The sequence below is a fragment of the Lathyrus oleraceus genome, chromosome 2 (genome assembly GCF_024323335.1).
Source record: "Lathyrus oleraceus cultivar Zhongwan6 chromosome 2, CAAS_Psat_ZW6_1.0, whole genome shotgun sequence".
In the NCBI taxonomy this organism is placed as follows: Eukaryota; Viridiplantae; Streptophyta; class Magnoliopsida; order Fabales; family Fabaceae; genus Lathyrus; species Lathyrus oleraceus.
This window is the reverse complement of record NC_066580.1, coordinates 141,855,991-141,873,303: the sequence shown is the minus strand read 5'-3', so window position 1 is coordinate 141,873,303 and position 17,313 is coordinate 141,855,991.

Sequence of the window (17,313 nt, the reverse complement as noted above, 5' to 3'; positions counted from 1 at the left end):
AGAAAAAATTTCAGAATTTTCGGAGATTTAAAAGTATTTTTAAACAATTAAAAATATTCGCAAAATCAATTAAATCATGAAAATATCAATGATGATCCAAAAAATAATTTTAATTCAAATTATGAAAGAGGATTTTATTTAAATTTTTTTGGTGAAACTCTCATATTTTTTGGATCAATATTAAAATTAATATGAATTACTGAAAATAAAACAAATTAAATGAAATTCAAATAATCAGAAAAAACGTGGACCACTTAATCTACCTCATTAATTAAGGTGGCAGATCAAGTGGTCATCAGCGTGCTTTCCACCATGGACTTAAGTCAATGCCACAGGAATGGTAATCCAAACCAACGCGTGAGATTAAAACATTTTAAACAAGATCAATGGCTCAGAACTTGTCCAGCACACCACCGGCGCTGGAACTCTGGTCACCTTCTCAGGCAAGGCTCACCGGACTGATTTAGTCTTCACCATCACATAAATGAAAAAAGGAGGACATGATCTGAAAGAAAAAATAGCATAGAGCACGAATCTGACCTCAATTTTAACTAACTTCACATATATAGAAAGATATGAGGAGTTGAATTTTGAGGTGTGTCAACTGAGTTGCTTCGATTTGACCTCAAAGCAACTCAATCTTGTTGCCTACATTGGTAGGACTTCAGACAACCAAAGATCCAAGAGAATTGATGAGAATTGAGTGAGAATCGAAGAGAAGAAGATTTCGGAAAAATTTCTTCAATGTTGTGCAGAAGTGGATCTTGCTTGCTTCAAACTTGACTTGATCACACTCGAGGAGCTTGCTGAAGTGGTTTGGCAATGGAACAAAACTTTGGATCCTGGAGTTTTTGAATCTCCAAATAGTGAGATTCAAAATCAATTTTCAAGTTGAAAATTCTAAGGTTTTCCTTTGAATTATGAGGGTTTGAAAAGAGGGGGCAAAGCTGGCGCGCAAGGTCCCCTTGAAATGAGCTCAGAGGTCATCTATTTATAGCATTTGGGATTGATAATTGCACACCTGAAATTTTTCTAAATTTGGCAATGTCATGCACAAGCTTGCATGGGCGTGTACAGGCCCATGAAGCAATCCATTTTGATCCAATTCCAACTATACTGAAGTTCAAATGATGCTTGAATGGCAAGGCAATGCAATGTGAAGTTTTGGACCTTTGATTTTTCTACTTGATGCAGACCTGTTAAGACCATGCGTAGCCCTAGCAAACCTCATCCAAAATCCATGAAATAGTACTCTTTGGAAAGCTTTGATCAAGGGGAACAACTTTGATGTTGGACACTTTTTAATTTGGAACATGTATCAAGGTGATTTTGAGGTGAAAGTCTGGAAATTTCAACATGTTGAAAATTTTTCTAAGTGTCAACTCATATACCTCAATGTTCCAACTTACTTAACTTTTTATGTGAGCTCCAAATGAGAAACATGTCTTCATCAAAGTTGAATCTCTTTAAAAGACCTTCAAAATGGTCACCAATTTCATGTCATTTGGATTTAGAATGATAGAGTTATGAAATTTTGAAGTTGAGGAAAATCACTTATTCAGTGGTATAGGGCAAAAATGACCTATAATGTATCCTCATATCACATTCTCATAAGAGTTGAATTAGCTCTCACTCCAAACATCAAAGTTGAATTAGACATCTTGAATTTGATTGTTCAACTTGGAAATATTTCATATCATAAAAATTGAGCAAGTTATGGACTTGGGAAGTTGACTTTCAAATTAGGGTTTAGACAAAATGACCTATAATGTTTCAACATAGAAAATGATTTTCAAAGCAAAGCTAGCTCTAGGTTTCAACATTAAAGTTGTTTTAAATGTAATTTAGAGCAACTTTTCTCTTGGAATCATTTTCATATGGTGAAAATTATAGGAGAAAGGGTCTAGGGAGACCCAATTTTGATCAGATGAATTCATCAGGCCTACCACCATCAACCAACTTGCTAACCTCCAATTCTCTTGACTATTTAGGCTCATGGTAGATCATATATGCATAAGATAATTAAATTTGAAGTGTCCCTTGAGAAATTTGATCAGTTGGTGAGGAAGCTTGTTGAAGAAGTTACTCAAGATACCTAGACAAACTAGGGTTTCCAAGGTAAACTACCTCCAAAATCTTGAAGAATACTTGATCAAAGTAACATATGAAGATCATGGAGACTCATATATGATACTTAGAGCCACTGTGGATCATTCCTTGGTTGTGCTCTTGTAGCCATGAGGGTCTTAAACCCTATATATGAGCTTGCTAGATCAATGGGGACCATGCCCTACCTACAAAAGAGTTAGGAAAATACAAAGACATATTTTTGGTATTTGGGTTAGTAAAATGATAGTATACAAGTATGATACAATCACATGGTGTTTTGTGATCTCTCCCAAAACAAATCCAATGAAAGAGGGGTAAGGAGGATGCCAAGGTATGATCCCAATGCTAATGCATATGATGATGTTGCATGAGGGGTCTTAGGGTCAAAATTGGGCTCTTACAATAGGTACATAACATGAATGAATAGAGAAGGGGATTGAGATGAAGAGGGAAGGGAAATGGAATCAACACAAATTGGTCAAAGGAGGACTTTTACCAAATTAAAATCATTCATTCATTTTGGGAGATGAAATCAATATTGACCAAGGCCCAACAACACAAGTCCCCTAAATCCAATGATTTTAACTCAACAAAGTCAAATCAATATTGACCAAGGCCCAACAACACAAGTTCAATTAAACAAGTCAATATTAGAAGCTCAACACAATTTATTTTGCATTTAAACAATTAAAATCAATTAAAATATGCATAAAATTAATTATGGTTGGTCAAAATCCTAAAACCTCATCAAGACACTAAATAAATGGCCATGAGATTTATCATAGGTCAAACAAGGTCAAAGGACCTTGGAGAAAAAATTTCATCATTTTTGGAAACTTAAAAGTATTTTTAAACAATTCAAAAAATTCAAAAAATTAATTAAATCATGAAAAATATTAATAATGATCCAAAAAATATTTTTAATTCAGAAAATGAAAGAGAAATTTATTTAATTTTTTTGGTGAAACTCTCATATTTTTTGGATTAATATTAAAATTAATATGAATTAATGAAAATAAACCAAATAAAATGAAAATCGGAAAATAAGAAAAAATGTGGACCACTTGATCTCCCTCATTAATTGAGGTGGCATATCAAGTGGTTGCTAGCGCGCATTCCACCATGGTCATGAGTCAGCATGCAACACAAGTGGCAATCAGTTTCAACGCGCGAGATTAGAACATTTCAAATGGATCATGTGGTTCTGATGAGTGCCAACACATCACCGGAGCCAAAGCTCTGGGCTCCTTCTCCGGTGAGTTTCATCGGACTGGTTCACTCTCAACCATCACCAAAATTAAAAATAAGGACATGAATTTAAAGTAAAAATGCTCAGGAGCTCGAATCTGGCCTCAATTTATCCTAACTCTAAGTATATTGAAAGATACAAGGAGTTGAAATTTTAGGTGCACGATGTGGGTTGCTTCGATTTGACCTCAAAGCAACTTAATCTTGTTGCCTACATTGGTACGACTTTAGACAACCAAAGATCCAAGAGAATTATGAAGAATTGAATGAGAATTGAAGAGATGAAAAATTCTGGAAAATACCTTCAATGCAGGTCTGTGCTCGATTGATCTTGTTCTTGCTTGCTCTTGCTCTTTCTCTTGCTCAAGATACTTGATAGAGTAGAATTGAATGGACAAAAGGCTTAGGATCCTTGGAGATTTGAATCTCAAAACAGTGAGATTCAAATTCAATTTCCAATGGAAATTATCAAGATTATCCTTTGAAATGAGAGGGTTTTAAGGTTTGGAATCAAAGTTGGTGCGCAGGGTCCTTGTTTCAAAGCATAGAGGGCTCTATTTATAGCAAAACCAATTGATATTTGCACACTTGAAATGGACTTCCAAAAATAGCAATGTACATTACATGGATGCATGGGCGTGAAACAGGCCCATGTAATCACTTCTTCTGATCCATAATTGAGTACAAGCATTGCTGAGATCATGTTTGAATGTTATGCATTGGTGTATGGAATGTTCAAGTTCAATTTGTGCCAAATGATCACTCATGTTCAAACCATGCACAACCCATTCAAATCTTGTCCAAAATGGATGAACTGGACTTTTTGGAATGGTTAGATCAAGAGGAACAACTTTCATGTTGCACACTTTTTCATTTGAAGCTTGGATCATGATGAATCTTGAGGTGGAAGTTGGGAAAATCAAACATGTTAAAAAATTTTCCAAGTGTCAAGCCATATGTTCACTTATTCCACCTCAGCTAGCTTTTTGTGTGAGCTTCAAATGAGAAACGTTCCTTCATCAAAGTTGTATCTCTCTCAAATTCCTTCAAAATAGTCACAAATTTGACCTCATTTGGATTTAATATGAAGGAGTTATGCATTTTTGAAGTTGAGGAAAATCACTTGTTCAATGGCATTTGTCCAAAATGACTATAATGTATCCTCATATCACATGCACATAAAAGTTGAATTTGTTATTCCTCTAAACCAAAAAGTTGAAGTAGACATATTGAATTTCATTGTTAAACTTGGAAATATTTCATCTCATAAAAATTGAGCAAGTTATGGCCTTCGGAAGTTTACCTCCAAATTAGGGTTTAAACAAAATGACCTATAATCTTTCACCATAAAAAATGACTTTCCAAGCAAAACTAGCTCTAGACCTCAACATGAAAGTTGTTTGGAATGTCATTTAGAGTAACGTATATCTTGTAATCATTTTCAAATGACAAAAATTGTAGGAGATAGGGTTTAGCGAACCCCAGTTTTGTTCGGATGAATTCCTCTGGTCAACCACCATGAACCAACTTGCTAGCTTGCAATTCTCTTGACTTTTGGGAATCATGGGAGATCATATATGCATAAGATGATGAAATTTGAAGTATCCCTTGAAACAATTGATCAATTGGTGAAGAAGCTTGTTGAAGAAGTTACATAAGATACCTAAGTGAATTAGGGTTTCCAAGGCAAACCAACTCCAAACTCTTGATGATTTCTTGATCAAAATAACATGTGAAGACCATGGGGATCCATATATGATGTCTAGAGCCATAGTAAACAAATTTTTGATTGAGCTCCTTGCCTTGAGGGTCTTAAATCCTAGATGTGAGCTTGATAGATCAAAGGTGAGCACATGCCCTACCTACAAAAGAGTTAGTTTATAAAAAGACATATTTTTGGTATTTTGGTTAGTAAAGATGATAAAATACAAAGTATGATACAATCAAATGTGCTTGGTGATCTCTCCCAATGCTAACCCAATGAATGAGGGGTAAGGAGGATGCCAAGGTGTGATCCCAATGCTAATGCATATGATGAGATAGCATGAGGGATCTTAGGGTCAAATTGGGGTCTTACAACTGCCCCTATTTAAGGACGTTCTAACTGAGGAGATAAAGGTAAAAATCTTCGCCTCGACTCAGTAGAATGGGCTTAAATAACAACATATAGAAACAATTTTTGGTCCCTAAGAGACCTCATGATACATATGATATGAATGTTAAAATAATCTTTGTGGGGAAATGTTGCCACAAAGGAAAAGAATCCGGAGAGACTGAAAGTCTGCAGGAGCATAATGCATTCCGTAAGGAAAACTCGTTGGGAAGACAGAGACATTGGGAATAAAGAGGGTCATGCGTAGGCCAAGCTATGACTTGAGAACTTTTGGGGATACGAGGGATTCCATGAAAATAAATCAATGGAAAGACTCAACCGGGGAAAAAGAAAATCTGCATGGGAAGCGAGTAGATCATAACAAAGCTGGAATACTCGACACTCTACAATTGAAGGAGGACACACACACCGAACCTGCATGGGGATAAAGTACCACCATAGCAAAGAGTTAAAATAAAAATTAATCATAAGGTGTAATGATGCGATAATGAAATTTCTGAATGTATATGTATATGTATATGTATATGTATATGATTATGCTGACAAAAATAATTGCAAAGGATACAAATGTCGCTGGTTTGAATCATCGATACAATTCTCGGTCAATCCGTACACGAGGGAAACAACTGTTGGAGAAAAGATGAATTATCTCAAAGGCTCAATCCTGGCTGGGGAAAGCACAAGGATTTGCTGAGGAAAACTGTTATCCACTCTGTGGGGAAGTTTAGGTCAACACTATGTCACATGGGTGATAACCCTGCAGGGGATTAACACAACAGCTGCTCAAAATCAGGATTAACTCGAACGATCTGCAAGGAATCAAAATTCTTCAGAAGCTATGCAAACTACCGAAATAACACGCCTACAACTCAAGGGAGGCCAACAAACTCGGCTGGAGAAAACAATAGAACTCGGCTACTGAAATGCTGTCGGGGATGAAATAGGGATTACGTCCACTACTTGGGGAGAACCAGTAATGCTCGGTATTTTAGGGCTTACCGCTTTTCAAATTGTTGTTGATATTCCTTTAAATGATATTGGTTGCTTAAAATAAATGCTTGTATATATTTAAGAAACTATGATTTTAATTTAAAATTTAATTTAAAAAATGATCATAATAAAATTTAAATCCATTTGGTTGAATTACACAAGAGTAGAAACAATTGGATAAAAATCTCAACTTTATTAAATGGAATGGTAGTCTGTAAATGACAAGACTCCATAGATCCTTACAAAAGCTAAAAAGTGGTAATTTACATGGAAAAGGGCTACATTGAATACAATGATCACTAATCCTTCTACCAACTTTTGATATCCACTGTGCTCTTGGTGACTTCATCGGAGATAGTGACTCAGAATTGACCGGCTTGCTCAAGAATGTCTTCAAAAACTAAAGATCAACAGGATGTAGTTACTTGCCACAATCCCTAATTTTTGCATAAATTTCCCCAAGGTGGGGTACTCAATTTATCAGGATGATTTTTCTGTTTTTATGTCTCTAATTTTTGCCTGGATCGCCCTTTCGGGTCTCCATCCACCGAGACACTCATTTTTGCCTAAGCCGCCCTTTCAGGTTTTCAACTTAGCGAGCTGTTATTTTCTTTTTAGGCGAAGTATTTCTTGAATGCATCTGCATTCACAAGACGAGTGAACTCTTCACCATCCATAGTTGTAAGAATTAAAGCACCGCCCGAAAAGGCTCACTTAACAACGTATGGGCCTTCATAATTAGGAGTCCATTTTCCCTTAGCATCTGGTTTGAAAGATACTCGTGCAAAACAAATGGGAGAAGAATTATATGTCACAACCATGTTATTGTTCAAGTTACATCCATTATCAGTAATGATCTTACTTCGCACACCATAACAACATATAATTTGATTCTTGGTAAACCTCACAACAACTAGCTTGGTTACATTCGCATACGATGTTGCTTCAACCCATTTTGTGAAGTAGTCAATTGCCACCAAAATGAAACAATGTCCATTCGATGCTTTGGGCTCAATCATGCCAATCATATCAATTCCCCACATGAAGAAAGGCCATGGAGAAGAAATGTCATTCAATAGTGTCGGAGGAACATGAATCTTATCTGCATAAATTTGACACTTGTGGCATTTCTTCACAAATTTGCAACAGTCAGATTCCATTATTAGCCAATAGTAACCTGCTCGCAACATCTTCTTTGCCATAGCATGTCCATTGGAGTAAGTACCAATGGAACCTTCATGGACTTCGGTCATCAACAAGCCTGCTTCGTGTCTATCCACGCATCTGAGCAGAACCATATCGAAGTTTCTCTTGTTCAATACATCACCATTCAGGTAGGAATCATCTGTTAATCTTCTCAAAGTCTTCTTATCTTTCAAAGATCTCCCAAGCGGGTAAATCTGACTTTGAAGGAAACATTTGATATGATAATACCACGACTTTTCATCTTTAACCTCTTCAACAACAAATATATGAGCTGGCCTATCAAGACATATCACAATCATATTGGGATCTTCATTCCAATACTTCACCATAATCATTGAAGCCAACGTTGCAAGAGCATCTGCCATCCGGTTTTCATCTCGAGGGATATTATGAAATTTAACCTTTGTAAAGAAAGTTGAAATCCTCCTCGCATAATCTCTATATGGTATCAAACCTGGTTAATTTGTCTTCCATTCACCTTTGATTTGATTCACAACCAAAGTCGAATATCCACATATGTCCAAATACTTGATTCTGAGATCAATGGCCTCTTCAAGCCCCATAATGCAAGATTCATACTCAGCCATATTAGTTGTGCACTTGAAAGTCTATCTAGCTATAAACAGAAAATGTGTGACTTGAGGAGTAATAGTCACTGCCCCAATGCCATTACCATACTGATTAACAGTTCCATCAAACACCATGCCCCAACGGGAACCAGGTTCTGGCCCTTCTTCAAGCAATGGTTCATCACAATCTTTCATTTTCAAGTACAAAATCTCTTCATCAGGAAAATCATACTGCACTGACTGGTAATCTTCAATTGGTTGGTGAGCCAAGTGGTCATCCAAGACACTACCTTTGATCGCTTTCTAAGATCGGTATTCGATATCATACTCTGATAACAACATCTGCCAACGGGCAATCCTCCCAGTTAAAGCAGGCTTCTCGAAGATATACTTGATTGGACCCATTTTGGATATCCATCAAGTGGTATGATTCAGCATATATTGACACAGACGCTTAGCAGCCCAAGCCAATACGCAACAAGTCTTCTCTAGCATAGAATACTGAGTCTCACAATTGGAGAACTTCTTACTAAGGTAGTAAAATATATACTCCTTCTTTCCAGTTTCATCTTGCTGACCAAGAACACAACCCATACTCTCATCAAGCACAGTCAAATACATGATCAACGGTCTTCCTTCAATAGGTGGAGACAGAATCGAAGGCTCAAGCATATACTCTTTGATACTATCAAAATCTTTATGGAAGTCTATCGTACAATCACATGACTGATCTTTCCGAAGAAGCTTGAATATAGGAGCACATGTGGTAGTCATGTGTGAAATGAATCTTGAGATATAATTCAAGCGGCCGAGAAAACCTCGGACTTGCTTCTCAGTTTTGGGCACAGGCATCTCTTTTATTGCTTTGACCTTGGCAGGATCAACTTCAATACCCTTCTCGCTGACAATAAAGCCCAACAATTTACCAGAACGAACACCAAATGTACACTTATTGGGATTCAAGCCGAGTTTATACTTCCTCAAACGCTGGAATAGCTTAAACAAATGCTCAACATGCTCTTCTTCATCACTGGATTTAGCAATCATATCATCAACATAAACTTCGATCTCTTTATGCATCATATTATGAAAAAGAGTAGTCATTTCCCTTTGGTAAGTTGCACCAACATTCTTTAAACCGAAAGGTATCATTTTATAACAGAATATTCCCCAAGGTGTAATGAATATGGTCTTCTCCATATCTTCGGGTGCCATCTTGATCTGTTTATATCCAGAAAATTCGTCCATAAACGAAAAGACTTTGAACTTAGATGTATTGTCTACCAACATGTCAATGTGTGGCAGTGGGAAATCATCTTTCGGAATGGCTTTATTCAATTCTCTATAATCAACGCACATACAGACTTTTCCATCCTTTTTTGGAACAGGCACAGTATTGGCCACCCACTGCGGATACTCGGTGGTAACAAGGAAACCAACATCAATCTGCTTCTGCACTTCCTCTTTGATTTTCACTGCCATATTAGGATGAGTCCTCCTCAATTTCTGCTTGACTGGCGGGCATTCTGTATTCAACGGCAATCTATGCTCCATAATCTCATAATCCAAACCAGGCATGTCTTGATAGGACCAGGCAAACACATCTGAATACTCTCGAAGAAGATCAATTAACCCCTTCTTAATCTCTGGACACAGTTGAGACCCAATCTTGACTTCCTTCAAATCATCCTCGGAACCCAAGTTGACTAACTCAATTTGTTCTTCAAATGGATGAATGGATTTTTCCTCGTGCTTAAGTAGACGAGACAATTCATCAGATACTTCTTCATCACTTCCTTCCTCAACCTCAAACATAGGGAATTCAAAATTTGGCGAAGGAGTAAGATCATTGTATTCATTGGGTTTAGAAACCAACCTGCATAATGATTCTATATTTTGATTTTAGATAATTGAATTGTGACCAAATATTATGCAGATGGACAATTATTATTTATTTATTTATGTTTTTTATGATTACCATTTCTAGAAAAAACAAAAAGTAAAATAAGACATCGTAGATATGTATGAATAGAATTATATTTTATTGTTGATCAAATTTGAAATGCCTAACAATGATCACTTCTCCCTTAGGGATAGGAGAAGGATTTTCAACAAAAAAATACTTAGAACGATGCACAATAATAGGAACGTCAACAGCAGTCCAATTGTAGCAAGCTTTTCCATGCGTCATAAAATTGGTGTAGTCTTCGTCTTCATCACCCTCGATCACAGCAGTTGAGTGTTGTTCATTACCATGAATGAACCCTTCGCTAGGGAAACTGGGTTGCACATCTTCAGCTATAACCACATATGAACCTCGTTGGAAACCCAAACCAGCTATGCTCTTATTGTCGGTGACCTCTACCATCTGGCCGCACTGATTAGAACTTCCATCTTCAATAATTCTCTGCGCATCTTTAAATAAGGACATACGTGCCCCAACTCTCTTTTCCTCAGCAATAGATAGATCTTGGAATGGAGTTCCAATCTCATCCTCAACTTCTACATAAGAGAAAGACGACAAGTGGCTTACCAACAAAGCCTTCCCCCCCCCCCCCCCCCCCCCCCCCCCCCCCCCCCGACAATAACCAGCTTACCATTCTTGACAAATTTCAGTTTCTGATGCAATATTGACGTAACTGCTCCCGCCTTATGTATCCATGGCCTTCCTAACAAGAAGCTATAGGCCGGGTGGATATCCATTACATGGAAATTAATTAAGAAATCACTCGGACCTATCTCCACATGAAGGTCCACTTCACCGATCACAGTCTTGCGAGAACCGTTAAAAGCTTTGATGATCACGCCACTATATCTCATCGGAGAACCTTGATACGATAATATTAACGGAGTTGACTTGGGAAGTACATTCAAAGACGAACCAGTATCAACCAACACGTTTGAAAGAGCATCCTCCTTGCAGTTCATTGAAATGTGTAGTGCCAAGTTGTGATATCTACCTTCCTCGGGAAGTTCTTCATCACAAAATCTAAAGTTATTGTAGGAAGTGATGTTAGCCATAATATGATCGAACTGATCCACCGTAACATCACATTCCATGTAAGCTTGTTCTAATACTCTTTGTAATGCTTCTCTGTGCGCTTCAGAGTTCATGAGAAGAGACATCACTGGAATCTTGGAGGGAGTTTGGAGCAACTGCTCCACCATATTGAATTCAATTTTCTTAATCAACCGGAGCACCTCATCATCATCATTAGGCTTAAAACCACTGGATTCCACAGATTGACACTTTGGAGCGCTAATCGGATCAACTGTAGGCACTTCCACCTTCTTACTGACTGAACAATCTTCAACATTCTTTTGGAACGCCGGCCTAAAAACTCGACCGCTACGGGTCACCTTCGTTACATCAGCAATGCTCACAATAGAACTAGTCGTAGGCAAAGGAACATCTTGACCATTCTCTAACATGGTAGCATTGTACTGATACGGAACAGCCTTATCGGATGCATATGGGATGGGGCCTGCTAACTGTATAACCAACAATGATACCGATCTATTACTGACATTGTGACTGCTGCTGTTGTCAAATTGAATCACCACTATCTCTGGCGTCTTGAACACTGGAATTATTACATTCACATCATCACCCAAGTGACGGGACTAGAGAATCTGGACCATACCTTCATCCATCAACCTTTGGATGTCTCTCTTCACAACCACACAACCTAGAGGATTAACACTGCAGATTGCACAACCATCATGGTCATGCTCACAATCACTTACCAAACAGATATCCTTGTGCATCGTCACCAAGGACCTTCTAATGAAACGGACATAAAATACTTTAAACTCCCCAAGATAGCCATCCACCATGTTAATAGAAGGATTACCATGAGCAGATAGGGGGTTTGCTTTGACATTTGGCGCACGGTCCTCAAAGGACACCATCCCACTCTTAACCAATTTTTGGACTTCGTACTTCAGGGGGTAACAATTCTCAATATCATGGCCAGGAGCTCCTTGGGGAAAGGCACGGTGAAGCTCTGGCTTGTACCACAATGTAAGTGGTTCAGGAATCTACGGAGGACTTCTTGGTTGCAAAAGGTTCTTGAGAACCAATGATGGGTACAATTCAACATAAGGCATAGGAATCGGGTCGAAAGAGACCTTCTTCCTCTCGAAATTTTGTTGTTGTTGATGATTGTTGGTATTGTTTTTGTTGTAGGTGTTTGTTCTTTACGGTGGTTGTTGTTGACGTTGTTATTGAACTGACATTAATTGATTGTTTGAAAGTATAAGAATAATAGATGGATGATGGTGTTGACGGGGTTGTGGATTCCTTTTAACATGAGGCCTCCTCTTCCTCCCAACTGATACTGCATTAGTCTCACTCTCTTTCTTTATGGAAAACCCACCGATGTACTTCTTGCTAGACGAAACCTCCTCTTTAGACAACCGTCCTTCTCGGAAACCTTCTTCTAACCTCATCCCCATGTTTACCATTTTGGTAAAATCACTGGGGGGCACTGACAATCATGCGCTCGTGTAAAATGAGCTCAGGGTCTTGAGAAAAATCTTGGTCATCTCCTTATCTTCCAAAGGAGGGGTGATCTGAGCGGCTAACTCTTTCCATCGCTGAGCATATTCTTTGAACGTCTGTTTGTCATTCTGAGACAATGAACTCAACTGGTCCCTATCCGGCACCATATCCACATTATATTTGTATTGCTTCACAAATTCTTCACCCAAATCATTGAACATGCGGACACTCGCACTATGAAAACCCATGTACCACCTTAGAGAGACACCAGTCAGACTATATTGGAAATAATGAATCAGTAACTAATCATTATCAGTTTGCATCAACATCTTTCTAGCATACCTGACGAGATGACTGAGTGGACAAGTATTCCCTTTATACTTTTCAAAGTCAGGGACTTTGAACTTCATCGGGATGTTAACATTAGGAACCAAGCACAATTCCGCAGCGCTCTTACCGAACAAATATTTTCCCCTTAAGGTCTTCAATTATTTTTGCATCTCAAGGAATTGGTCTTTAATTTCATCCATATTTTCATAGACATCAGTGCCTTCAGACGGATCGGAATGATAGATGGTATCCTCAACACGAGGTAGAGTGTGAAAAATCGGTGGTGGAACAGACATGACCGGGCTAGATGCCGGCATGGAAGCAAAGGTAGGTGCAAAACCCTCAGGCATAAAGTTGGGCGGCATTCCCCACGGGAATCTGGCAGGCATGGAAGGAGTGAAATGAGCGGCAAGCACAGTTGAACAAACAACCTCTGATATGACCGTCCTCTGAGGAGGAGGAGTTGCAGGCGTTGGAGACTATTGACTCTGAACAGCTAACACTGACTCCATCATGGCAGTCAGGAGAGCGATCTCGTCCTTCAAGTCTCTGTTCTCTTTCTCTAGATGTTCCATAATCCTTAGGTGATTGGCACGGGTGTTGTATCGATGAGTTAGCTTAGCTTCAGCACAAAAGAAGAACCAATAAGACATCTGGCGAAAGAGAAACCTATATTCAAATGATGCATGAAATGCAATGCTTAATCGTTTTTATTTTCAAGGAACTTACTATTTTATTTGCAAATATATAACAATAACAATTTCACAATTTGATTGACCATAAAAATATCTTTTATTTATATAATTGGAAGGATTACACTGAGTACATTTGCAGAAACCAAAATACATATTACAAGAGAAAAGGGGAACTAATCATCCTAAGGGTCCCTAACAACAACGTCAGAAGATCAGGCTGTAGGCGCGTACTTCCTTCGGATGCGCCGAATCTCGGACTCAAAAGAAGTCTTCATCCGAGTCTTCTCGAAGTTTGTTTCAGAAAACTCGAATTAAAAATCAAAACAGCCCCTAAAGGGTTTCTACAGATGCAATATGTAAAACATCTCTTTAACCGCGATCCTTACATTCTAACCTTTGAAAGATTTAGCCAGACATGGTAATACAAACAAATACAACGATATTGAACATGATGAAAAGAAGTTTAGAATGTAAGGCGTGTAGAACAAGTAGAGTGTGTAAAACAATAAAAACGAGCAATAAAGATAATGGTGAGAAAATTAAATAAAGTAAAGACAATGGCAGGAAATTAAATAAAGTAAAGCATGACAAGGAATTAAATAAAGTAAGGCATGGCAAGTAAAATAAAAAGGCGATTAAATTAGAGCCTGCTCCAAACGGAGGCTTTAAATCTGGTACAAGGAAGTAAATGAACCTTTGACTTTAAAAATAAAGATGACGGCAAAATCAAAGTGCTCCAACTCAATTACACTAAGGTGCGATAACCCCTCGATGTGACGGATTACCGCTTTTACAGAGGATATTATAGTATTAGTGTTATAAACTTAGTTGGATGATTTGGAAGTGAACTAGAACGACCTATTTATAGAGGAAATCAACAGCATGCAAAGACCAGGATGCCCTTCATCTGCTCTATAGTGGGAATGTGGAATTCAAAGGTGGCGCCCGCCACCCCCCCCCCCCCCATTGCGCCCGCCATGTGAGTAAATGGGAAAGATCATGGAATCGTGGCAGTTTCCTCTTGGTTAAGGGCTGATGTGTCATGGCTTCTCCTATAGTGGCCGCTGTGCAGAACGCCACGAGTACAAAGGTCCTGAAAGAGCTAAATACCTGAAAACAACACAAAAGAAAGCATAAGACAAGAAAAATGATAATAAAGACCTAATAAACATGTGCAATCTGAGTCAAATACGCGATGTGATTCCGTGTTATCAACGGCGCCTGATAGAGACCAACTGAGGTCTATGTCTCAGAAAGAAAGGATAGATTTAAAGAGTGTACACAGAGATGGAGGGAATTGGCTGCCCAGATCACCCCTCCTTTGGAGGAAAAAGAGATGACAAAGATCTTTATGAAAACTCTGAGTTCATTTTATTATGAACGAATGATGGCTAGTTGTAACACCTCAAAATTTGCCCTCCTCTTCTTGAGACTAGTTTGGGGCATTGCATTTCATGTTTTAGGGTATTAGGCATTGCATTTTACATCTCATATGAAAATGAGAAGGTCATCCTCCAAAGTCTTTTCAAAAGATGGGGAAGTTAGGTAATTCAAGCCTGAGGGTCTTTATGAATTGATCATCAACCATTTGAGGGTATGGGCTCCAATTAGGGTTTCTTGATTCTTCAAAGGTTTTGAGCATCATCTTATCTGCAAAGATATATCACCATCATCATGGTTCTATCATCATCAAGGGTTTCAGAGTTCATCCTCAAGTTCCTCTGGATTAGGGTTGTGACCTCTGGTCAACCCTAATCAATGCAGTTCTTCCAACTAGGGTTTCTCAAAAGGGTGAGGTATTTTCTTGGGATGAGGATCACATTATTATTATAAGGAGCTTACATGAGCTAGGGTTTCATTTTGAAGCGATTTCACCAAGTGGTAGAGGCTCAAGTTAAGCAAGACATCTCAAGGTCATCTGAGGACCAAAAGTCAACTGTGCAGTCAACTGAGGGCTATGAGGTGGGGAAATGAGTTGAGACACTACAATAATGTTAAAATGGGGTCTATTCATCATTCTAAACATCCATCTTGAAGATTCAAAGGTCATGGCAAAAGTTACTAAAAATGGAAAATGACCTATAATTCAAAGTTTCCAAATTTGGCAAGTTTTTGGTCCACATTCAACTTGACTTTCCAATGTCAAATAAGTTTCAAATGGATTTTTGGTGAAAATTAAAGTTGTAGATATTTGTCTCCCCTTTCCAAAAAGTCCTAATTCATGTCCATATGATGAATGGTTAAGGAGTTATTGTCATTTGATCACAAAGTGTGCATGGAAATTCAAAATGGCATAACTTTCGATGTAATGCTTCAAATTGGTTCATTCTTTTTGCAAAGTGCTTCTCATGTTCAAGGAATCTCAAAGTGACATCATTTGGCTCAATTGTGCAAGAGGAATCATGGTCAAAAGTCACATTATTTCACATTTGTTCTAAGGATGATTTCATGCTACACATCAAAATTCACAAAGAACCAATGCAAGGCTTCACTTCAGCATTCTTCATAGACCATATTTGAGTGGAAATGAGCCCTTGCCATGCATGAAAGAGGCGTGTATATTCATTGTTTCACACATGTTCAAAATTAAGCAAATCTTCACCATTCATTCTTGGCTTGAGATGTAAGCAAAATAACCTTCAAATCATGACCCTTGGTTGTTCTTGAACACGTGCATTATGGCCATGAGAGCTCATTTTGCATTTTTTGAAATTGGCATAATAACTCACTAATCATGATTAGTGAATGGCTAAAATGATTATCAGTGTCATTAGCAAGGAGTATAAATAGAAAAACCCTAATCATAACTGCCATAACTGCATTTTCAGATCTAGAAATTGAAGAAACTCTCTCAAAATCTCTCTCTTCAAATTTGCATTTTCTTCACACAAACCTCAAAGATCATTGCATATTCTTGATCCTCATGCTTCACTGATCAAGAATCATCCATCATTTGGTGCAATTCCACAAGAAATCATGCAGTTCATGTGCATTCTCATGGCAATCGGATTTGGAAATTGAGGCATATTCAAGAGGTTTCAACCGTTTCTTCTTGCACAAAGCTTCAAAGGAAGTTCCTAAGAGTTGATATGGAGTAGCTGAGCACGTGAGAACGCTATTTCAGAAAGCTCCAATTCCAGGGTTTTAATTGATGTGGTGAGCTCATGAGCTCATTCGAGTGCTAGGACACTTATGCATTGAATTGTGTAACTGTAAGAGGGTTCCACTACTTGCCTTTTGGTTTTATGACTGAAGTACTAATTGTTTAATCTTTGTACAGGTACCTTAGTTGCTTGCTTGCTTTAGCTCTTGCTTGAGCATTGGATTGTGGTTGACACACCACTCAAGTAGTTAGCTTCTTACTCCATGTAGTCTGAAGTCCTGTCACCTTTTTGGCAGGCATTTTGCTGGCAAGTCCTCCTTCAGAGGCTCTGTTTATGTTTGTTTAAGATTGTGCCTAAAGACCTCTAAAAAGAGGCATGTGGTATTTGATAAGACCTCCAGGAGAAGAGGCAATTGACGGATAAAAAGGATAAAAAGACCTCTAAA